Source organism: Lutra lutra, chromosome 8 (genome assembly GCF_902655055.1).
Source record: "Lutra lutra chromosome 8, mLutLut1.2, whole genome shotgun sequence".
NCBI classification, from domain to species: Eukaryota; Metazoa; Chordata; class Mammalia; order Carnivora; family Mustelidae; genus Lutra; species Lutra lutra.
The window spans coordinates 88610564-88634643 of NC_062285.1; the positions used below are offsets into that span (position 1 = coordinate 88610564).

Below are 24080 nucleotides of genomic sequence, written 5' to 3' on the forward strand. Positions count from 1 at the left end.
TGGAGTATTTTAGGAGCTAGATTATTCCTACACATAAATTCTGGCCCATGAAGCAGTCCACTCGCAGTGTGCTTTTCCGTCGTTAATCACATCTTTGTTATGTGATATTCACGTGAGTACTTCTCAGTAGAAGCAGCTTCATGCTCAAATGCTCAAAGAACACTAGAATAAAGCTCCGATTGTCCTATTCACGGATTCCAAGTCCTGGTTTGTCACCACCTCAGGTCTCTCATTTTCCAAAGAGTGTAATACAATCTTCAAAACAGTTATTTTGATTAATCCACATAGAAAATGCACGAAATGCGTAGAATTCAAGCAATAGGGGTTTGCACCTCTCAAGAGGCAGAGAATCTCTGGTCTGATTTAAAAACGATTCTGTGCTGCCCGGTGTAGAAATCATTTTAGAAGGGAATTTCATGCCGCTCGTACTCATTGAATTCGTGAACGTAAATAAGTAAACATCGACAAAGTAAAATAATGAAAGTTAGGAACAGTCGTGTTGGGTCTTTCAACGACAAACACGTGTAGATCGCTGAGTGTCTGACAACACTAGTGATTTTTCTTTCAGTACCTGCAACGTCCCTTTCACAAGGACGGCAGTGACCTTCCTTTGGGATTCATCAGACTTTAGAAGGAGTGCTTGCAATTCTCTCAAATCATTGTTTGCATTTATTCACGCGGGTGAGGCAGCTGGAAAGAGCGCAGCCAGGGGGAAAAGGCTCCGCGTCTCGGTCCGGGGTGGGCGGCGCACCCTGAAATACCTGTTGGGACGCAGACTCGGGCCCGGGGTCGGAGCTGGCGAGCGCGCGGGCGCGGAAGGAGGAGGCCGCGGAGCGGCCTCCTCGGGCAGCCCCAGCTCCTCCCAGCGGCGCCTGCGGAACCTGCCTGCGAGTCGCCGAACTCCGGAACGGAACGTGACCCGACCCCTCCCCGCGCGGCCGAAGCCAAGGCGCCGAGCCGCGCTGCGGACCCGGGCGGCCGCGGGATGGGCGGGCGGGCGCGCGGCCCCGCCCGGCGCCCACCGCCCTGCCCTCGCCTGTCTCCTCCTTTCCCCGGGGCTCCGCTGAGTTCATTCACTGGGATTGGTTTCAAGTGACGCCATCTCTTTATTTTTAAACCAATGACCTCATCCGCGCTTGAAGTTTCCTGACCAGCGACTCTTTCTCTTTCCCCCCAACCCCCCACCCCATCCCCCCGCCTTTCCCCCTCTGTCTGTGTATCACTGTTTGGGGGGCTTTAATCAGTTTTTAAACGATTATTATCACTTCTCCCTCCCCCCTCCGCTTTCCCCACGCGGCCCCCCACCTTCACCTCCCCAAGTTCTTCACCCCTTTCAACATTGTTTTTTCAAGGCTGACGGGGGGGGGGTGGAAGAGAAAGAGTGAAGAAAAGTTGCAAACGTCTCCTCTCTTTCTAAGCTTCCCGCCCCCACCCACCCCTCAGAGAAGGAGAAGATAATATAGTGAAAAGAAGAGGAGGAGGAGAGCGCGACGGGACGGACGCAAGCGGGAGCGCAGCCGCCCTCCCGGCTCCGCGGCGGCGCCTCGCAAGCCGGGCAGGCGAGGGGGGCCCGAGGGGAGACGCCGTGACAACTTTCATTTCCCCCGGAGAGAGTCGGGAGGTCGGCGGCCCCAAAAGTAAGTGGCCTCCGGCTGGCCGCGCGGACCGTGCGTACGGGAGGGTGCGGGGCTCGGGACGCCCGCCCGCGCCGGCAGCATGGACGCTCCGCCGCGCGCTTGGACTCCCGCTGCCTGGCAGTGCGCTCCTGCCCCGCCGGCTCTGCCTTCCCTTCCCGGGCGTCCGGGCCACCTTTCCGGGAGGCGGGGTGGGGGCGACCGCGGCTCGGGGCCGCACGGGCGTTTTTTTGGGGGGGGAGTGTAGGCCTTGCAGGGGGCCGGGCCGAGCGGGAAGGGGGCGGCCGGCCGGACGCGGGGTCTCGGTCGGTGCGCCCCCGGCCGCACCGCGGCGAGAGGGCTAGGCCGGCGGATCCCGCTGCAAGGAGCCGCAGCCGTGGGACGCGGTACCTTCGCGGGCGAAGCTGCTCACTTCCAGGCGCGACTGTTACACAACACGCCTGCCAAGTGGGGCCCCGGCCTGACTGTTCCCATTATCCCAAATTCGCCTTTGGTGTAAGCAGCGAGGCCACCTGGGTGGTGACGGTGCTGCGTTCTTAAACCCTAGCGACCAACCAAAAACTCAGTTTTCATGCTGGGGCCCGAGTCACGGTGTTGGGGGGCCCAGCGCTCCTGTGACTTCTTTATTTACACTAGCGGTAGAACGTGAGAAATATAAAAGCCCAAGGGGGCAGCTGAGGATCTGTTTATCATGTGTGGTTTCGTGTAATAAAACACCAGGGAGGAAAATATTTATGCAGAATTGAAGCTCTCAGATAATGGGTTAATTTCCCAAAACAAACAACTCTGGTGATTAACTCGAGAAAATGCGAGTAGATCTGAAAATGAATGGATACTGCAGAATCCTAAAGGAGTTTGTTAAACGCCAGCTGCAAAGATTCTAGGGTCCTGGTGTTTCAAATTGTTTGGAGAAAGTACACCTCTAACCAGCCCGTGGTGAATTAAGTAGAGGGGAAAAACCTGTTGCATAATCTCATTTGCCGTGGGGTTTGCTGTGCTGTCCCCTTGAAGCAAGGGGAAGTGAGTTAAGATGCAGGGTTTTTAAAACTCTCTGAAGTTTTTATTTATCCACTGCTCTGGCTGCCACTTCTGCTTTAAAAGATTATAAGTAAATACTCAGCTCTTACAAGTCAACCAAACCTATCAAACCTGTTTAGAAAATGACCAGGTATGTTTCTTTTTTTTTTTCTTCCGGGGTGTGTGTGTGTGTGTGTGTGTGTGTGTGTGTGTGTGAAATGTACCATCCATGAAAGACCTAACTGGGGAACTTAGGCTGCCTCTTTATGCCACTCATTTTGTGGGGCTCATTGAGAGTGCACATAGATGACAACTCTTTCCTCAAAGGTTGTATACTATTTCAAACTCCGTGAAGAAGAGAGATTTTAAGTTAAAGTGAATTTTTAAAGAAAAAAAGAATTCTTACCAGTTTAGTTACTTTTAGTTATTTACTTTTCCTTGAGAATCGTGTATATTGGTGGACACACAGCTTGGGAGGCCATAATTAATTCATACTTGTGGAGCTCTCTTATTTAGTAAAGGCAGAAAGCTGGAGAAGTGAATTGAAAAACTAGGAATTTGTGGCTTTGTGTAGGTATTTTCATCAGAATGTGACTGTGCACCGTGAAAATTTTTTGGTTTTTATTGTTTAAAAGTTGTAGAATTTACTGAGTCTGAGGACTGCGTAGAAGGTTGCTGTTAAAAAAAAAAAAAATGGGGGGGAGCAGTTAAGATTGAACGTCTCATATAAAAACTTGGGCCAAATTCACCAGACCAAAAGTTAGTTTTTGGGTAAAATAATGCATAGTTATCAAAGTTCCACATGGGGGAAAATTAAAAATGGTTTATTAATTCTGCTGGTAATATGGTGAATAATGTATGAAGGAAAGTGAGTTCAATTGCTGTAGCCCTACATTCATATGTAAAATAATTGAATCACTATAAAGTAAAAATAGTTGTGTAAAATTGAGGATTAGGGGTCTCTCTGGCCAAAAACTTAATGGCAGTAACTGAAAAGAGGGCAAAAGAGAAGATCCTGTTAACAATTCTTTTCCTTTTTCTTACACATTTTAAAACTTACTTGTAGAAGTGAGGCTGAGATCAGGTCTGAGATGGGCGCGGAGTTTAGTCTGGGACCAGGAGAGGGGCCAGGGTTAATGCTATTTTCTCTAATGCTTGTATCAGGAATTTGATTCTGTAGAGGTTTTGGTCTATGAGATTATATACTGATGAAACTGACTTACAAAGCAGTCCAATATTAATGTTTTCATATTTTCAAGCAATCACAATATCCTATTAAGTGCATTTTGCTAGAATTACCAGTGCAGTTTTCACCAGAAACCTAACTTTTCCTGGATTATCTAAAAAAGTGAGATTTCCTACCCTGTGTTATTTGGACTAAAATTTTCACTGAACATTTAATTGTTTTTAAAATGCTTTGCATTCTCAAGCAAATGCTATTTTAAGTTGAAGTAAATTAATATAGAGTAAGTTGATTTGGATCAGAATTCCAAGAAAAGGGAGGAAAGAAATCAGGGCAAACAGAAACCAGATTTTATGACAGACTTTAACAGATTGAAAAAAAATACTAGTTAAAAGACTCTGCAGGAAAAACCACAGTTGATGCTTGATTGGCTTTTTAAAAATTGCATCAAAATCAAAACCAAGACAGATATCCACCATCATGAAAGAAAATATTACTAATGTTGTCTTAAACAAAAACACAATTAAGAAAGTAAGTGTTGCCCAAAGCCATGTGATATATTTCAAAGCCAGATGTCAATTTTTTTTTTAAATTTTCTTGTGTTGTGGATAATCTCGTATTTTTGTATATTCCATTAGCTCAGATGATCAAGGGTTGGCTGTGTGAAGGGATGAGGTTCATAAAGATTGGCTGTATTTAAAGAAGCAAGCTCAGGCTTTAAGAATAGGCCATTCTCGTACACTGAGAGAGTTTGAAATTTAATCAAATGAATACAGAAGTGGCTCAAAAGGAAGGCTCTAAGGCAGATTACTATGGACAGGTATAAAGAAATAAAAGCTTGCCAGGGGTATGATCAATAAAGAAGGAAATAGGATACCTCTTGGCATGAAAGAAAAAAGGGATAAAGGGGAAAAAAGTACTCTTCAGTACTTCAGCAACAAGAAGGGGGTAATGAAACTTCTCCTCCTTGACTGGGATAGATACCACATTATAGGTATTATCAAAAAGTCACGAGATTTTTCATGACAATAAGTTTAATCTTGGGAGAAGGGATTGTTAAAGTAAATTATGAGCATAAGTTATATGAGAATGTAGAACTTGAAATTGCCAAATATAGAGACCCACTGCAGTTTCAACTGAGTTGTTAGAAAGAGAGGGATAGGTTATAAAAAGTTGGAACTATTGACTAAATTGATTTCTAGATTAACTATAGATACAAATCGGTCAAGCAAAACATTTATTAATGATAGGCTATTTATATATACCGATGTGGATACCAAAAGCTGGAGACATGGACTCATAACTTTAATAAGGAGAGGAGGATTTTAAGAATTTTAAGCAGAGTATGTACATTTGTAAAGATAAAAATTCTTAGACAGCTGGGAATGGCCAAATTCATGGTATAAGGGAGATAAAGATTGGAGCATTGGGGGAGGTAATGGTGAGTTAATCTTCATAGAGATAACAGAATTTGACCTTGGCCATAAAGGATGGTTAATGTGTATGGAGGAAAGGAAGTAGGGGAAGGTCATTTATCCATCTCTTCATTCAGCAAATTAATTTGGAGCCTTTACTGTATGTAGGCACTGTTCTAGGAACTGGGCATACAGTGAAAAATAAAGTTTTTGTCCTTATGGGCCTTACATTCTAGTGAGAGAAGAGGAGGGATAGTAAACAAGTAACCTACATAGAAAATCTGATGACAAATGAGATGTCTAATGAAGATCATGGGTAGGGTCAAGGAAATTACATAGAGAGCTAGTTAGGGTCCCATTTACTTTATTTTGTGTATAATATTCTAATGAATGTAAATGATACAAATATTTATTTATTAGAGCACAGAGGGAGAGTGAGAGGGAGAAGCAGACTCCCCACCTAGCAGAGATCCAGATCTGCGGCTTGATTCTCCTGGGGTCATGATCTGAGCCCAAGGCAGACACTTAACTAACAGCCACCCAGACACCCCTATACTGTTTTTCTACAATAGAAATTTGAAGCAAAATATCAGTTCCGAAGTGGGGAAGTCTGGACTCACTGTAGTTATCTGACCACTAGGTTTTGTTGCTGTTGAGAAGATGTTCTTCATCGTGTCAACCAAATTTTTTTAGTGACTATTACATGTTTTTAGACACATTTATGAAGTACTTCTCAAACATTCTGTAAGAAATATGTTTTAAATGAAAAGATCTATAGATGAAATTGAGGTAAAGGATTCTAAAAAGGATTTATATTACTTGTATATTACATATGCTTCTACGATTCATTCTGATGTACTTGGGATAATCATATGGAAAAGAAAACAGTTTTCAGAGGAGGTGGGAAATTCTTTAGCATTACCTTGGTCTCCTTCTAAACTAAATATTCAGAGAAGAATTGTAGATATAGACGCTAGGGTGTGTGTGAAAAGGACAATAGAACTCAGATTTGTTTTAGTGACTGCATGAGGGGTGGGTCAGACTGCAGGTTACAGAGAAAAGATGCACTATAAATTGTAATGGTAAATGACAAGGTCATTAATATTAAATAATTTCCATTCTTCCCCTTAAAATCAATGGGGAAAGACATGTGTAGAGAGCTATATCCTGCTTATTGTTTGCATTGTATAAATTTTAAAAATGTACCACTCATATCCTGGGTGGTGCCTAGTAGAGTCGTCTTTTGATAAATGTTTGCTGAGCAAATTGAATAAATTCTCAAAACTGTCACTTTTGACCATGGTTCCTTTACATCTCTATCTTAGAGCATTGTTTTTTGAGCTTTGAGTTGAAACCTGCAAGGGGTTGCCTTATAGTCTTGGCCACCTGACTTGTTTGAGCAGTTTTGCTCACTCTAGAACCTGGACCCTGACCTCAGCTTCAGCTTGTCCTGGTGCTGTGGCAGACCTGACCTCATCTTTTCCGAAGTGGTGGGTGATTGTCTCCTATCAGCTCTCTCTTCCTGAGTAACTGAGCTGTGTCTTCTGGTCTCATCTCAGAACACTGAAGTGTTGCTAGTCTGGCCTATTTTATAGTGGGTTTCTTTTGTTATTTTTGTTTGTTGTTTGGTTGGGAGAGAAGCACATTCCTCAGGAAGATAGTTGTTGACTTTGTTTTGTAGATTGGACATGGTATATAAAGCATGATATTATTTCCTTTTCCTTCCTAGCTTTAGCTTAAAATCTTGTGTTCACTTGAAAATGAACTGGTAAGTGATTTTTTTGATGATACGAACCAACTAAAAACTATCAAGACTTTTTTTCTGGAGACACTCAGGAAACATGAAGTGTGTATTGGATGATATATAAGAATTATAACCATTAAGTTTTTATTCATGTTAATGGTATTGTGATCATGTTAAAAAATTCTCATCTGTTAAACATATGGAAGTATTTATAGGCAAAATGAAATGCTCTCTAATATATGTATTTCAGGATAGGCACAAACATACACACAAATGGGAAGCAAATAAAACAATATTGGCAAATTTAAAAAAAAAGATTTTATTTATTTATTTGACAGAGAAATAGCATAAGTAGACAGAGCGGCAGGCAGAGGGAGAGGGAGAAACAGGCTCTCTGCTGAGCAGGGAGCCTGATGTGGGGCTCGATCCCAAGACTCCTGTGATCATGACTTGAGCTGAAGGCAGCTGCTTAACCAACTGAACCACCCAGGTGCCCCATTATTGGCAAATTTTTGATAATTGTTGGAGCTAGGTGATGGGTACATTGGGGTATGTTATTGTCTGTATTTTTATCTATATTTGGAAATACACATAATTGAAATATACATTGTCAATTATAACTGTAGAGGAAGATATTTACTACAATAAACTTTTGTGGTTGGACATTTGAGCTAATTGACTAATCAAAGATCTCCTCTTCACATTTTCTGTAAGTTCTGCTTTTAGTAATGGATTTTTTAAAATAAGGAGAAATTTGGTCATTAGATGTATTTAAAACTCAACTTTGAGACTTGTAATAATAACATACTTATAGTGTATAAATTGCTTTGACATATTTTTTCTTTTATCCTCAGAACAAGATATGATTTATCCATTTTACAGATGAGGAAACTAAGAACTTAGACTAAGTAATTTATCCAGATCCCAAAGCAAGTAAGAAGTGGTGCTAGACCTGGAGCCAAGATCTTCTGATTCGTTTTCAGGTGCTTATTTTATTATATATACATTCTTACAAGTGCTCATTCTTTGCGGTATTATAAACCACTGGTTTTGAAACATTTTGGTGTCAGGACACCTTGTACTCCTAAAAAATTATCAAAGACCCCAAAGATCTTTTGTTTATGTGGACTATATCAACATCTAACATATTAGAAATGAACTCTGAGAAATATTTAAAATGTTTATTCATTTAAAAATAGCAAACTTGGGACGCCTGGGTAGCTCAGTTGGTTAAACCGCGGCCTTTGGCTCGGGTCATGATCCCGGGGTCCTGGGATTGAGTCCCGCATCGGGCTCCTTGCTCTCTCCGCCTCTGCCTGTTTGTGTGCTCTCTCTCTTTCTCTCTGACAAATAAGTAAAATCTTAAAAAAAAAAAAAAATAACAAACTCATTAAAGGTTAATATAGATAACACAGTTTCATGAAAAAGATAGCCCAAAGCAAAAAATAGAGTGATAAGTGTGACATTTGCATTTTGCCACTTTCTTTACTGTGTTGCTTAATAGAAAACAGTTGGATTTTCATAACTGCTTTTGTATTCCAATCTGTCGTGATAGTTTTATTTGAATTATATGGGGAAAGCCCTCTGTACACAGATACATAGTAGAAAAAGGGTAGACTGTTTTAATCGCTTTCATAATTGAGTATCCTTCGTCACATCAAAACTCATCAAATGGTAGATCCTTAAAAGTTAGTTGCAGTGTTGAATCTGAAACCATACCAGTGATTTTTTAAATGTTCTGTAACATTAAAATTCTATTGGTCCATCTTGAACTTTGAATGGATCTTTGACCTGTGTGTGATTTTGTAACATCGTATGTTGGTTATTTGAAAAATAATGGTTTACTGAGTTATACAGATCTTTCAAATGTTGACACATTTGATTACACAATATTTAACAAATCACATTCATTAATTTGACTGTTATTCTCCTCAAAATGCTTTTGAGAATTGGGAAGTGGTCAAGATTTTGCTGTTGAGTTCAAGTTTTCCAAAATTCTAATCTTTTCTTGAAAGCTCAGATTTTATCATCGGCAACAGATATTGTCCGTTTTTTCCTGAAGTGTCAGGCTCACTTTATTCATTTTAGAAAAAATGCCCACCAAATACCTCAGTCTGAATAAGTGTTGTCTGCCAGTCATTCTTTTAAGCAAAAATGGTATTCTGTGAAAAAAGTATAGAGTTTAGCTTTTAACTCCAACAATTGTATAAATTATTTTCCTTAAGACTCCTATTAAGTATGCAGCACAAGTGTTTTTTGTGTACCTCCCATTTCCTCACACAGATTATGAAAAAGACCAAGTTCTCAAGAGAGAGGTGAAATAAAATTAATAACTCTTAATGTTTTATCAAGGACATTGTGAAGTGAAACTGGCTTTTTTTTTTAAATGACTGATACAGTGAAGAATAGGCTTATTACAAGTACAGTTTCATACTTCTGCCTTGATTCACGCAAAAGCATCAGCACTTTTGCTCGTCTTTGCTTTTGTACCATCAGAGCAGATATCAACATAGTTCTTTCAGGATAAATCATGACACTCAAAAAAGTTACTTAACACTTTGAGTAATTCAACAGCATTCTTATTTGTTGCAACCATTCACATAAAAATAGACCTACTTTGATTAGTTGGCATGGATACTGGAATAGTGAAAACAAAACAGTAAGTCTACCTGTGTCTATGGATTTTTCTACTTATAAAGCCGAAGTACAGTCCTTAAGGCGAGATACTAACTTCTAACTCATGTAACTACTCATAACAATTAATTTGATGAGATACTGCATCATTTCTAAGTGGCACTGCTGTGATTTCTTTTACAGACTTTCCATCCAGCAGACATTCAGCAGTGTTAACCATACCAAGCTTCATCAGTTTCTCAGCTGTTGTGCGCACTGTTCCAACCAGTGCAGTGTGGTTATTTACCCTGGATAATGCCTCAGTGGCTTATTTCCAATATGTAAAGTCTTTTACTTTTAAAGAGCTTGTCTTCTCAGTGTTTAAAACATTTGATTTCTTTTCCTTTAAATACTGAGTGAATTCATTGGATGATAATGAAGTTGTGGAGATTATAGCAGATATTAGCAAAGATTGCTTTTGCTAGGAACTTGGAAGTACTGAGAACACAACTTATTTCTGAAAATGTATATATTTATGCCTTAAACTGACTGCCTTAGAAAATTCTAAAAAACACTAGTTTTTCTAAAATAAACTAGTTTCACTAGTTGTCAGCATGATACATTATCACACACCATGTATCCTCTAGATTTGCTGTTTTACATTCATGAGAGAATGAGAGCAAAAAAGGCAGATAACATCTTCCTATTACTAAACATAATTTTGCCAGTGTGGATCCCCTGAAAGGCTCTCGGGGACCTTCTACCAATGGTCTCTGGGTCACACTTCTGTAATGCTGATATAGACTAGCACCATGTCCTAACATATTTTTAGAGAAATCTGACATAGACATCTATATAAATTAAGTAATGTTCCCATCTTAACTAATTTATCAGGAAGAAGGGAATATCCTAGTGTGTGCGATGAGCCATGTGACGCAGAGAACATAATGTGTGGAAGGTCATATAATATCAGAAAGTGGTTGGATAAAGGATAGACAGGAGGCAGGAACTGGTAAAAAGCACTCTGCAACTGAACAAAAAAATGAACATTTGTCCTCCCTGTTTTTCTTTTTTTAAACTAGAAAAGCAAAGAGCCCACATGTATGCACATACATAGATATCTGTTCATACTCATTTAGATCTGTGCTCAAAATTAGGAGTACTTGCTCATTTTCTCCTCAAATGGCAATAGAAGAGTTATTTTTATAATTGAGAGGAGAATGGGGGCTCATGGCACTTGTTTGTTCCTTCCAACCAGGGAGGCTGTTGACCTTTTTATCCCCCGCTAAGGAAACTGAGGAATGACAGAAGACAAATAAGGTTAGAAAGAAGAAATTATGAAACGAGAGTGAGTGGTATAGACATTGGTGATCATGGGAACAGCGGCAGGCAGGACTGGGCTGTGGACAGAGTGGAGAGATAAGCCCTGGAGAGCAGAGAGGACTGGGGCGTGAAGTGAGTTCTCCCATGTGCTGGGTGCAGGGAGAATGGGGCCTGGGGAAGTACAGAGCTGGGTGCAGCAGGAGTCATGGAGATGACCGTATATTTGAAAGATTTCCATCAGAATGTGGTTAAAGTAACTATTTAAATCACTGCACTGGGTAGTCTGACTCTTAGTGTCTTACCAACATTTAAATTTTATTATTATAACCTATTGTAGTCCATTGTAGTAGGAGAAAATAGCAACGCCATGAGTTTGGTGTAGTGCTGGTAAGTCCCTCAGGTTTGGCTGTGAGCATCAGTATGTGAAAATATTGAGTGGGCCAGCTTTGGGACTGCAGATTCAAGAGTGAAATTGTAATACTTTAGTTTTTACTAACAGGAGAGAAAAGAATTTAGTTCCAATAGATATCATTTATCAGTTTGTTGTATATGCAGTACTGTTCACAGAAAGGATTTGAGATGGTGGGAGGGAGGATCAAAGTCAGTGAGAAGAACAAATATGATTTTTAAAAAAAATTTTTAAAAAGATTTTTATTTATTTATTTGACAGAAATCACAAGTAGGCAGAGAGAGAGGGGAAAGCAGGCTCCCCGCTGGGCAGGGAGCCCGATGTGGGGCTCGATGTGGGACTTGATCCCAGAACCCTGGGATCATGACCTGAGCCACACGCAGAGGCTTTAACCCCTGAGCCACCCAGGTGCCCCACAAATATGATTCTAAATCATGTTTTTTTCCCTTATGTTTTTCCTATTGATGACATTTTAATAGTTATATAGTTGAGGTACTGTACAATAATTAAATTGGTCTCTATTACCTATTCAGGAGAAATATAATCGTGTCACCTCTTAGTTACATGTAGTGTAAGAATATTTAACAAAAAAGTGGACAAGATTAAAGAGAAGATAGGAAAATGTTTCCTAGTCACATTGCTAACTGAGTAGTATCTCTAATAAAGATCTTGATGGTATAGAAGGTTAAAGCTAAAATGAGGTTTTGATTTTTGGGCAGTTACTTATATTCTGCCCCAAATTTCCACTGAAAGTGGAAAATGAAATACATTTTTATTTTTATAGAGGAACATGTATATACATGTGTGTAGTCTATAATCAGAACACTCTCGTGCAGTGTCCCAAGAAAATGCAAGTTATCCTACCAGGAGGCTTAATTAAAAAAAAAAAAATTTTTTTTTTTAAATTTTATTTTTTATAAACATATATTTTTATCCCCAGGGGTACAGGTCTGCGAATCGCCAGGTTTACACACTTCACAGCACTCACCATAGCACATACCCTCCCCAATATCCATAACCCCACCCCCCCTCTCCCAACCCCCCTCCCCCCATCAACCCTCAGTTTGTTTTGTGAGATTAAGAGTCACTTATGGTTTGTCTCCCTCCCAATCCCATCTTGTTACATTTATTCTTCTCCTACCCCCTCAACCCCCCATGTTGCATCTCCTCTCCCTCCTATCAGGGAGATCATATGATAGTTGTCTTTCTCCGATTGACTTATTTCGCTAAGCATGATACCCTCTAGTTCCATCCACGTCGTCGCAAATGGCAAGATTTCATTTCTTTTGATGGCTGCAGAGTATTCCATTGTGTATATATACCACATCTTCTTTATCCATTCATCTGTTGATGGACATCTAGGTTCTTTCCATAGTTGGGCTATTGTAGACATTGCTGCTATAAACATTCGGGTGCACGTGCCCCTTTGGATCACTACGTTTGTATCTTTAGGGTAAATACCCAGCAGTGCAATTGCTGGGTCATAGGGTAGTTCTATTTTCAACATTTTGAGGAACCTCCATGCAGTTTTCCAGAGTGGTTGCACCAGCTTGTATTCCCACCAACAGTGTAGGAGGGTTTCCCTTTCTCCGCATCCTCGCCAGCATCTGTCATTTCCTGACTTGTTAATTTTAGCCATTCTGACTGGTGTGAGGTGATATCTCATGGTGGTTTTGATTTGTATTTCCCTGATGCCGAGTGATGTGGAGCACTTTTTCATGTGTCTGTTGGCCATCTGGATGTCTTCTTTGCAGAAATGTCTGTTCATATCCTCTGCCCATTTCTTGATTGGATTATTTGTTCTTTGGGTGTTGAGTTTGCTAAGTTCTTTATAGATTTTGGACACTAGCCCTTTATCTGATATGTCATTTGCAAATACCTTGTCCCATTCTGTCAGTTGTCTTTTGGTTTTGTTCACTGTTTCCTTTGCTGTGCAAAAGCTTTTGATCTTGATAAAATCCCAATAGTTCATTTTTGCCCTTGCTTCCCTTGCCTTTGGCGATGTTCCTAGGAAGATGTTGCTGCGGCTGAGGTCGAAGAGGTTGCTGCCTGTGTTCTCCTCAAGGATTTTGATGGATTCCTTTCTCACATTGAGATCCTTCATCCATTTTGAGTCTATTTTCATGTGTGGTGTAAGGAAATGATCCAATTTCATTTTTCTGCATGTGGCTGTCCAATTTTCCCAACACCATTTATTGAAGAGGCTGTCTTTTTTCCATTGGACATTCTTTCCTGCTTTGTCGAAGATGAGTTGACCATAGAGTTGAGGGTCCATTTCTGGGCTCTCTATTCTGTTCCATTGATCTATGTGTCTGTTTTTGTGCCAGTACCATGCTGTCTTGATGATGACAGCTTTGTAATAGAGCTTGAAGTCCGGAATTGTGATGCCACCGACTTTGGCTTTCTTTTTCAATATTGCTTTGGCTATTCGAGGTCTTTTCTGGTTCCATATAAATTTTAGGATTATTTGTTCCATTTCTTTGAAAAAAATGGATGGTACTTTGATAGGAATTGCATTAAATGTGTAGATTGCTTTAGGTAGCATAGACATTTTCACAATATTTATTCTTCCAATCCAGGAGCATGGAACATTTTTCCATTTCTTTGTGTCTTCCTCAAATTCTTTCATGAGTACTTTATAGTTTTCTGTGTATAGATTCTTAGTCTCTTTGGTTAGGTTTATTCCTAGGTATCTTATAGTTTTGGGTGCAATTGTAAATGGGATGGACTCCTTAATTTCTCTTTCTTCTGTCTTGTTGGTGTAGAGAAATGCAACTGATTTCTGTGCATTGATTTTATATCCTGACACTACTGAATTCCTGTACAAGTTCTAGCAGTTTTGGAGTGGAGTCTTTTGGGTTTTCCACATATAGTATCATATCATCTGCGAAGAGTGATAGTTTGACTTCTTCTCTGCCGATTTGGATGCCTTTAATTTCCTTTTGTTGTCTGATTGCTGAGGCTAGGACTTCTAGTACTATGTTGAATAGCAGTGTTGATAACGGACATCCCTGCCGTGTTCCTGACCTTAGCGGAAAAGCTTTCAGTTTTTCTCCTTTGAGAATGATATTTGCGGTGGGTTTTTCATAGATGGCTTTGATAATATTGAGGTTTGTGCCGTCTATCCCTACACTTTGAAGAGTTTTGATCAGGAAGGGATGCTGTACTTTGTCAAATGCTTTTTCAGCATCTGTGGAGAGTATCATATGGTTCTTGTTCTTTCTTTTATTAATGTGTTGTATCCCATTGATTGATTTGCGGATGTTGAACCAACCTTGCAGCCCTGGAATAAATCCCACTTGGTCGTGGTGAATAATCCTTTTAATGTACTGTTGAATCCTATTGGCTAGTATTTTGGCGAGAATTTTTGCATCTGTGTTCATCAAGGATATTGGTCTATAGTTCTCTTTTTTGATGGGATCCTTGTCTGGTTTTGGAATCAAGGTGACGCTGGCCTCATGAGTTTGGAAGTTTTCCTTCCATTTCTGTTTTTTGGAACAGTTTCAGGAGAATTGGAATTAGTTCTTCTTTAAATGTTTGGTAGAATTCCCCCGGGAAGCCATCTGGCCCTGGGCTTTTGTTTGTTTGGAGATTTTTGATGACTGTTTCAATCTCCTTACTGGTTATGGGTCTGTTCAGGCTTTCCATTTCTTCCTGGTTCAGTTGTGGTAGTTTATATGTCTCTAGGAATGCATCCATTTCTTCCAGATTGTCAAATTTGTTGGTGTAGAGTTGCTCATAGTATGTTCTTATAATTGTCTGTATTTCTTTGGTGTTCGAGGAGGCTTAATTTTAAATGCTATGGTTACGAACCTGGTAGAACATCCCCTTTTGCTTGTTGGGTGTTTGTTCTTGTTTGTTAATATTATTGCACCACATATTTGTCTTGGATAAAATTAAAGGACAACTAAAGGAAAGTGATTCCCTTCATGCATTGTGGCAACTAAATTCTACTTGAATGAGGCAGAACCTTTGAGGTTTCAAGTGCCTTTAAATGGGATTCTACTAAAAAAAAAATGGGATTCTACTTTCAGTGAGAGCAGTGGTCTGCTTCCTCTTATAAAACTCTGTCAAAATTATATGAATTTGGACATACAGTGAGTTGAAAATCCTATTCCCAACTCTAGCAAATTGCAGAGCAGTTACACTGCTTATAAAAGAGGCTGTTAAAATGTTACCCTAAAAAGTTTTCATCTTCTATCCATCAAAAATCTTACAGAATGATCCCACTGCATTTTATTTGTGGTTTATCAGTATTGGGAGACCCTGGAGATTAACTGTGGCATTTAAGGGACCAAAGGCACCTACACTTTGAGGTGTATTTTTAAGAACAAAATGCATGTATGTCTACAAATTTAACAGTTGCTTTAAACAGCTTAAGGGTAGCTTAGAGGCGTCTGATTTCATTACCATATAATATCCAAATATCAGAAACTTTTTCCTCTCCCGAAACCCTCTTAAGTATGTAATTAAAGCAATTGTTTTCATTTTTCCTTATGTGAGTGACTAAGAGCCTTGTTAATGTAAATATTCAGGAAGTTTGATTTTATAACCAACAATAAAAATCATGTACAGCGGAAAACCCCTTCTTCTCTTGTCTATAGTCCAACTGAAAGACAAACTCAAGCGTTTTTTTCCCTGGTAGATGAATGACCTGCGTTGAAGGATCTTAGACACTGACATTGGCTGTCTCATTATAGAATGTAATTAATGATGTCAGTTTAAAGAGATACAGTATTTTTTGGGAGGGTGGGGGAATTTCCAAGTACAAATGTTAGCCAGTGTGGTATTCACTTGCCAGGAAAAAGTAGTTTTATACAAGTTTTTAGTAAAAGTTATGAAATCATTGGAGATTTTTTACTATGGAAGTGACCCTTCATTCATTCATTAAAGATAAGCACTTTGGCTTCTGAGTCTGTTAGGCTTTTTTTTTTTTTTTTGGACAGAAGATCCATTCTTTTTGCCAGTAGTCATCAATATGTCATTGTTATCAGTGTGAACGAGTATTTACTGAGTGATTTGTAAGAGTGAGGTATTAGAAGGAATGCAAGGAAATATAGCATGCACTTAGTCAACAAGGAGTTTGCATTTGGCACCATCTCTTTATTTTCCACTCCTTGTAATTTAAACAAATCACCATAAAAGACTCCTTATTCTTCTCCCTGGGCGTTCTTCAACTGGGGGTCCAACACACCAGTCTCCACTTTCCTAGGCTGGGGGATAAAGTCACAGAAGTGGAGGCCAGTCCGCTTGAGGTCCTCTCCTGGCCATTTCTCCTTCCCTTCTGTGATTGCAGACACAGTGGATCTGGGGAGAGAAAGACTGTCCTGGGACACTTCTTGGCTTCCTTAGAATGTGAAAGGTAGAGAGGGACACAGCAAGAAAAAGTGAGAGATCTGTTGTCTTTTTTTTTTTTTCTTTTTTTCTGTTGTGGTCAAAACAACATAAAATGCCAATTTAACTAGTAGTGTTAAGTATGTTCTCTTTGTTGTAAAACCTATCTTTAGAATTTTTTCATCTTGCAGATCTGAAACTCTTTGCTCATTAACCAGCAAATCCCCATTTCTCCCTGCCCCCAACCCCTGGTAACCATTCTATAGTCTGTTTCTATGATTTTGATTATTTTAGATACTTCATGTAAGAGGAATCCTATAGTGTTTGTCTTTTTGTGATTTATTTTGCTTAGCATAATGTCTTCAGGTTTCATCCATGTTGTGGCCTGTGACAAGATTTCCTTCCTTTTGAAAGCTGATTAATATTGTATTATCATTTTACGTATAGCCACGCTTCGTTTATTCATCTGTCGGACATTTGAGTTGCTTTTAGTCATTATGAATAATGCGGCTATGAACATGGGCGTACAGTTCTCTCTTAGAGACCCTGCTTTCAGTTCCATTAGCTAAATATCCACAAGTTGATTGTTGCATCATTTAGTAGTTCTGTTTTTTTTCTCCCTTTTTTTTTTTTTTTGAGGAGCTTCTGTGCTGTTTTGCATAATGGTTGCATCATTTTATAATCCCACCAAGAGTGCATAAGGTTCTGAGCATCTTTTATCTATTTGTTGGCCATTTGTATATGCTCTCTGGAGAAATGTTTAAGTCCTTCGCCCGTTTTTAATTGTGTTATTTGATTTTTTATTTATTTATTTTTTATTTTTATTTATTTTTTTTAAAGATTTTATTTATCTATCCGACAGAGAGAGAGAGATCACAAGTAGACAGAGAGAGAGAGATCACAAGTAGGCAGAGAGGCAGAGAGAGGGGGAAGCAGGCTCCCCGCCGAGCAGAGAGCCTGATGCGGGGCTCGATCCCAGCACCCTGGGATCATGACCTGAGCTGAAGACAGAGGCTTAACCCACTGAGCCCCCCAGGCGCCCTGATTTTTTTTTTTAAATAAAATGCCATTTTGTTTTTAAAATATGGATTGGCAATTTAGAACTTCTCACAGATCAGGTGTGATCACACAGGGATACAAAAATGGAAGGAGTGGAGTATAGGAACTGCGGAGTAGCCTCTCCCATCTCTAGCTGTTACCAGTACAGCTTGCTTAGTTGAGGGCTTTGTATTCCAAAGAGAATCTGAGGCCTCAGACTCATTCTCCAACTCTTCTTCCTCATTACCTATTAAACCATGGGGATAGACAAGATGATAACTGAGGTGTTAAAATTCTTAGTTTTGAGAGTATTGCCTTTTACTACCTGACCTCAAGCAGCTAACATTTCTTTCCATCCTCAGTAATACCCCTAGAGTGAGAAGTTTTTGTTGATGATTAGTAAGAAGCACTCCACAAAAGCTTTGTCAGATCTTTAGTTTATTAACTTTTACAAACTTTACTCCTTTTGCTCTTCATACTGGTGGTATGACCCTCAAACCCTGAGCCTAAAGATTAGTTCTTTAACTACTGTTCTACACAGTCCTTTAGTGGGTACGTTGTACTTTGCCCTGGAGATATATGGCAGTTGTTGTTTTTTAAAAACCTACTCACATGAGGAAATAGAAGCCAAAGTTCACTGGACAGCGTATTTGTTGTTTTAAATTCACAGAGCAAACAGAACACCCAGTCCAAGTTCAGTGAATTTTTATTTCTGTAAAACCAGCTTTTTTTTGGGTTAAATGCCAGCTTTAGAGAATTACCCAACTGATTTGTTTATTCTTTGTGATTTTCATAATGATAGTATGGTAGTAGTTAAAAGAAGTAATAGGATTATGGTGGTTGAGGTTGAAGGATACTGTGGGCTGTGTTATAATATGCTTAGAATTACTTGAAAATATCAAGCACTGAAATCTACAATTTTTTGCATCTTGTGGATACTACGTGGCAGGTGACCAGTCTTCTGTGAGCTCATCTTAGTTATATGGAGTTACATGTTATCACCATATGGTGCTGGGACTTAGAATGCTCTAATGCTAATAGCACTCTACGAGGCAGTAAGAGCAAGAAGTAAAATCCAGTAAACCATATACAAATGGGTGAGGAATGTGCATGGTGACCCAGAAAGAGGGAGGAGTTCGTAATGCTTGCAATAGAACTCAAGATCTCCAGTCCGGCATTGCCTTTATGCTTGGCTATCCATGGCATCTGCGTTGCTTTCTGGTATGTTGTCAGGGTTTTTTTTTGTTGTTGTTTGTTTGTTTGTTTGTTTTTTATAAGATTTATTTTTTTGACAGAAAGAGATCACAAGTAGGCAGAGAACAGACAGAGGGGGCGGGAGAGAGCAGACTCCCCACAGAGCAGGGAGACTGATGCGGGCTTGATCCCAGAACTCTGGGATCATGACCTGAGCCAAAGGCAGAGGCTTTAACCCACTGAGCCACCCAGACGCCCCTGTTATCAGGTCTTGATGGAACATTACCCATCTCTTCTTTTGCCAAGATACTGAATAGAGCTGAGTTTGTGAACAGGGGAGGTAATGCAGAAGACTGAGGTAACTTCAGAGAGCAACAGTGTGGACAGTATGGGAAGCTGCCAAAATGTGCAGAGCCACCCTAGGTCATTCTTAACCTAGACTCTACAGAACTCAAGAATTGAAAGTACATTTGATAACATTATGACAGTTTCATTGCAAAAGATTATCTGGGCCCTGTGGGGCTTCTCATCACCCAGCTCTCTGGTTATGGTTGATCATTAGGTTGTGAAAACACACAACCCCGAGAGAACAGGTAAAGTGAAAAGATAAAACTAACTTATGGTTGGTAATTAGTAGGCCAGAATTTGATAATGTCATCGTTACCAAAAGGATATAAGATTTCCGCTCCAAATGATTTATGAAATGTTAATTTCATAAATTTATAATATATATATACAGTTATCAGATGTTTTCATTATTTATCCATTTATTTATGTTGCATGGGAAAAATAACATTTTTATACTATAATTTATCATTTGTAATAGAAGTTCTCTTCCCTTTTAAATGCTTCAGAATCCACTTTTTTTTAAAAAAGATTTTATTTATTCATTTGACAGAGAGAGTTCACAAGTAGGCAGAGAGGCAGGCACAGAGAGTGGGAGAAGCACGCTTCCCGTCGAGCAGAGAGCCCGAGAGCCTGACGCGGGGCTTGATTCCAGGACCTTGAGATCATGACCGAGCTGAAAGCAGAGGCTTAACCCACTGAGCCACCCAGGTGCCCCCCAGAATCCACATTTTAAACATTAGAGTGGTACATACTGCTCTAAGACTGATTTGGTCACCATTTCTCTTATCTGTTCTGTATTTCTTGGGGAAAGATTTGCAAGGAAACGTGACTGAAGCGATCCTACAATTTTGGCTAGGTAGTAGCTTTTAGAATAGCATTAAACTTCATTGTCCATGTACCTTTTTATGAGAGTAACTTAAAATTCGATCATGATTTGTATGATAATAAGCGAGCTTCTTCTAATTAAATAGGAAATATATACATAAGTATTTTGATAGTATTAAAATCAATATAATTCACCACATTACCTGTAAAAATAGAAAAATCATATGACTGTCTCAGTGTATTCAGGTGAAACATTTGTTAAAATCTAATATCTGTTCATGATACAAAGCTCTTTGCAAACAAAAATGGGGACTTCCTAAATATGATACCAAGTTCTGATGAGGATGGAGAGCAAACGGAATTTTCATGTGTTGCTGGTGGGAGTGCAAAATGGTACAATTGCTTTGGAAAATAGTTTGGCAGTGTCTTATAAAGATAAGTGTACACTTCTCATATGACTCACCAGCCTTACTCTTAGGTATTTACTTAAAAACGCAAACTTTATGTCCTTGCATAGACTTGTATTCAAATGGTTATGCAGCTTTATGTGTAATCACCAATAACTAGAAAGAACCCAAATTTCCTACAACTGGTGAATGAATATACAAAGTGTGGTACATCCCTATAAACTATTGATGTATGCCACAACACAGAAAAATTTTAAAGGAATTATACTGAGTGAAAGAAGCCATTCTCAAAAAGTTATACACTCTTTGATTCAATTTAAGTCCTATTCTAGAAGGGCAAAACTGTAGGTATGGAGAACAAGTGAGTGGTTGCCAGGCTTTGAGGGTCGGGGAAGGAGTTGATTACAAAGGAGTGGCATGAGGGAATTTTTTGGGGGTGATGGAACTGTTCTGTATCATGGTTGTATTCCTACAACCATGTATTCCTACATTACATTTGGTCAAGACTCCTAGAACTATACACCAGAAAATATAAATTTTAATTCATGTAAATTAAAAATAATACTTTGTTAAAGGTAAGTTCAGTAATATTCCTAGATACCACGTCTATATACAAAATATGTATTTCTGTATAACGGTAATAACCAGAAGATGAAGTTCTAAAAAGATGACATTTATAGTATCATCAAAAAATTCAAATACTTGGAACTAAATAAATCCAGTGAAAGATGTCTAAAATCATTACACAAGCTGATTCTAAAATTTATGTGGAAACACAAGCAGCAAGAATAGTCAAGGTAATAATATCAAAGAGAAAAAAAATTGTAGGATTTACGCTATTGGATGTGCAGTGTGGGATTACTGCAGGTCAGTGGATAGAGACCAGAACAGACCCATAAAAATATATGTGTGTGTATGTAGTAAATATATGTAAGTATGTATATTTATGCGTGCATACACACACACACACACACACACACACACACACACAAAATTTATAATTAAGGTGGCATTAAACAGCAGTGTGGAAAGAAAAATCTTCTGAGTAAATGATCCTGGTTCAATTGCATAGCCTGTCCATATCAGAAAAAAACAGTTTTGACACCTACTTCACATCATACATAAAAATAGATTTCAGGTCAATTGTAGATATAAATGTGAAAGTTCTCGGAGATGGTCAATGTATTAGTCATCAAAGAATGCTGAATAAAACCACGGTGAATTACTGCGAGACGCTGACCTGGATAACAAATTTAAAAGCAAACAACAGCAACAAAAACTTGAAAATATCAAGTATGAACAAAGATTTAGAGCAACTAGTATTCTTGAACACTGATGGTAGAATTGTTAATTGGTATAACTACTTTGGAAATTTGGTAGTATTATAGTAAAGCTGTTCTATTCATCATACCTCTGATCCAGTAAATCCACTCCTAAGTGCATACCCAGCAGAAATGTGTCCTTCTGGTCACCAGAAGTCACCTACAAGAATGTTTATAGTACCATTTGTAACAGCTCTAAACTGGAAACAGCCTAGGTGTCAGTAGAATGGATAGGTATACTGTATAGCAGTGAGCAGGAAAAACTATTGCTATTTACAACATGGACTCAAATATAGTGTTGAGTCGAAGAGTTTAGACAGGCAAAAAGCGGCAAAACGAATCTGTGGTGTAAGAAGGAGGGATGGCAGTGATCTTTATAGGGAAGGAGATTAATTGATAGGACAGTAGATGAGGCCAACTTCTGGAGTCTTCTATTCCTTGATCAGGGAGCTAGTTAACATGAAGATGCTAACTTTAAGAGTTCTTTTGGGGCACCTGGGCAGCTCAGTGGGTTAAAGCTTCTGCCTTCGGCTCAGGTCATGATCCTAGGGTCCTGTGATCGAGCCCCGCATCAGGCTCTCTGCTAGGCAGGGAGCCTGCTTCCTCCTCTCTCTCTGCCTCTCTCTGCCTACTTGTGATCTCTCTCTGTCAAATAAATAAATAAAATCTTAAAAAAAAAAAAAGTTCTTTGGTTGTACATTCATATTTGTATGCTTTTTAGTATACATGTTGTATTTGAATTTTAAGAAGTTTATTAAGAGATTTTTTCTTTCTTATTGTTATAGTTTACTAAAGCCCACAGTTGACACTAGGATCCACTTCTTGTGCTGTACATCCTGTGGGTTTTCACAAATGTGTAAGTGACATTTACCTACCGTTATAGTATCCTACAGAACAGTCCCATTGCCCTAGAAATCCTATGTGCGCCACTGATTCATCTGCTCTCCCTCCCCATAAGCCCCTGCAGCCTTTTTACTGCCCTCACAGTTTAGCCTTCTCCAGAATGCCATAGACCTGGGATCGTACAGTGCATAGACATCACATTGCCTTCTTTTGCCTAGTGATATGCATCTAAGTGTCCCCCATGGCTTTCCGTAGCATGATAACTCACTTCTTTTTACCACTAGTATTCCATTTTATGTATGTACCAGAGTTGGTTTATCCATTCACCTACTGAAGACTTCTTGGTTGCTTTCAAGCTGAATAAAGCTGCTATAAACATCCATGGGCAGGTTTTTGTGTGGACATATTCTCCTCTATTTTTGGAAAATACCAAGGAATGTGATTGCTGGATTGAAGAGTATGTTCAATTTTAGAAGAAACTGCCAAACTGTCTTCCAAAGTGGCTGTACCATTTTGCATTCCTAGCAGCAGTGAATGAGTTCCATTGCTCCACATCCTTGCCAGCATTTGGTGCTGTCAGTGTTCAAGATTGTGGCTGTTCTAAGAGGTGTGTAGACGTATCTCACTTTTGTTTTAATTTGCATTTTCCTGATATGGCATTGAGCATCTTTTCATGTGCTTATTTGAATAAGCATGTGTATACCTTGCTTGATGAGGTATCTTTTCAGCTATTAAGAGAGATTTTGGGGCGCCTGGGTGGCTCAGTGGGTTAAGCCGCTGCCTTCAGCTCAGGTCATGATCTCGAGATCCTGGGATCGAGTCCCACATCGGGCTCTCTGCTTGGCGGAGCCTGCTTCCCTCTCTCTCTCTCTGCCTGCTTCTCTGCCTACTTGTGATCTCTCTCTGTCAAATAAATAAATAGAATCTTAAAAAAAAAAAAAAATATATATATATATATATATATATATAAAAGAGATTTTGAGGTAACTAGGAGAGAATGGCATCCAGATTGCATTATTTTTTCACTAGGAAACTTTATATGATCAGTGTTGGAGGAGAGAAAATTATTCCTATCTACAAATAAATAAATAGCTTTTTAATACATACAGAGAACAGTTTTAAATTCTTTCCTAACGAAATCAATACATGCCTGAGCTGCTAAGGCTTTAATTGCTTTTGTTACTAGGGAGAACCCCATTCTTCATATGTCCCTGTTGTTTTGTTGGTTTTTGTTTCACAAAATATGTTTTTGAAATAAGTCACAAGGATGAAAAGTACAGCATAGGGAATAGAGTCAATAGTATTTTAATAATGTATGGTGAAAGATGGTGACTACACTTATTGTGGTAAGTACTGAGTAACATACAGAATTGTCAAATCATGTTGTGCACGTTGAACCTAATATAACCTTGTATGTTAACTATACTTCAA

General features: G+C 39.3%; 1 protein-coding gene across 6 annotated transcripts in view; it reads left to right on the forward strand.

The window, feature by feature from the left end:
• The first annotated feature begins 1498 nt into the window (after nucleotides 1–1498).
• The window catches only part of DUSP16 (dual specificity phosphatase 16), an 84748-nt gene continuing 62166 nt past the window's right edge, over nucleotides 1499–24080 (forward strand). For 2 of the 6 annotated variants that reach the window (XM_047741760.1, XM_047741759.1), the window contains exons 1-2: nucleotides 1499–1637; nucleotides 7848–7976. The gene's annotated coding sequence lies outside the window, so the exon portion shown is untranslated. Of the gene's footprint in view, nucleotides 1642–6921; nucleotides 6941–7847; nucleotides 7977–24080 lie in introns of those variants that run through there. The other 4 variants (XM_047741763.1, XM_047741762.1, XM_047741757.1 and 1 more) reach the window with 3 other exon arrangements.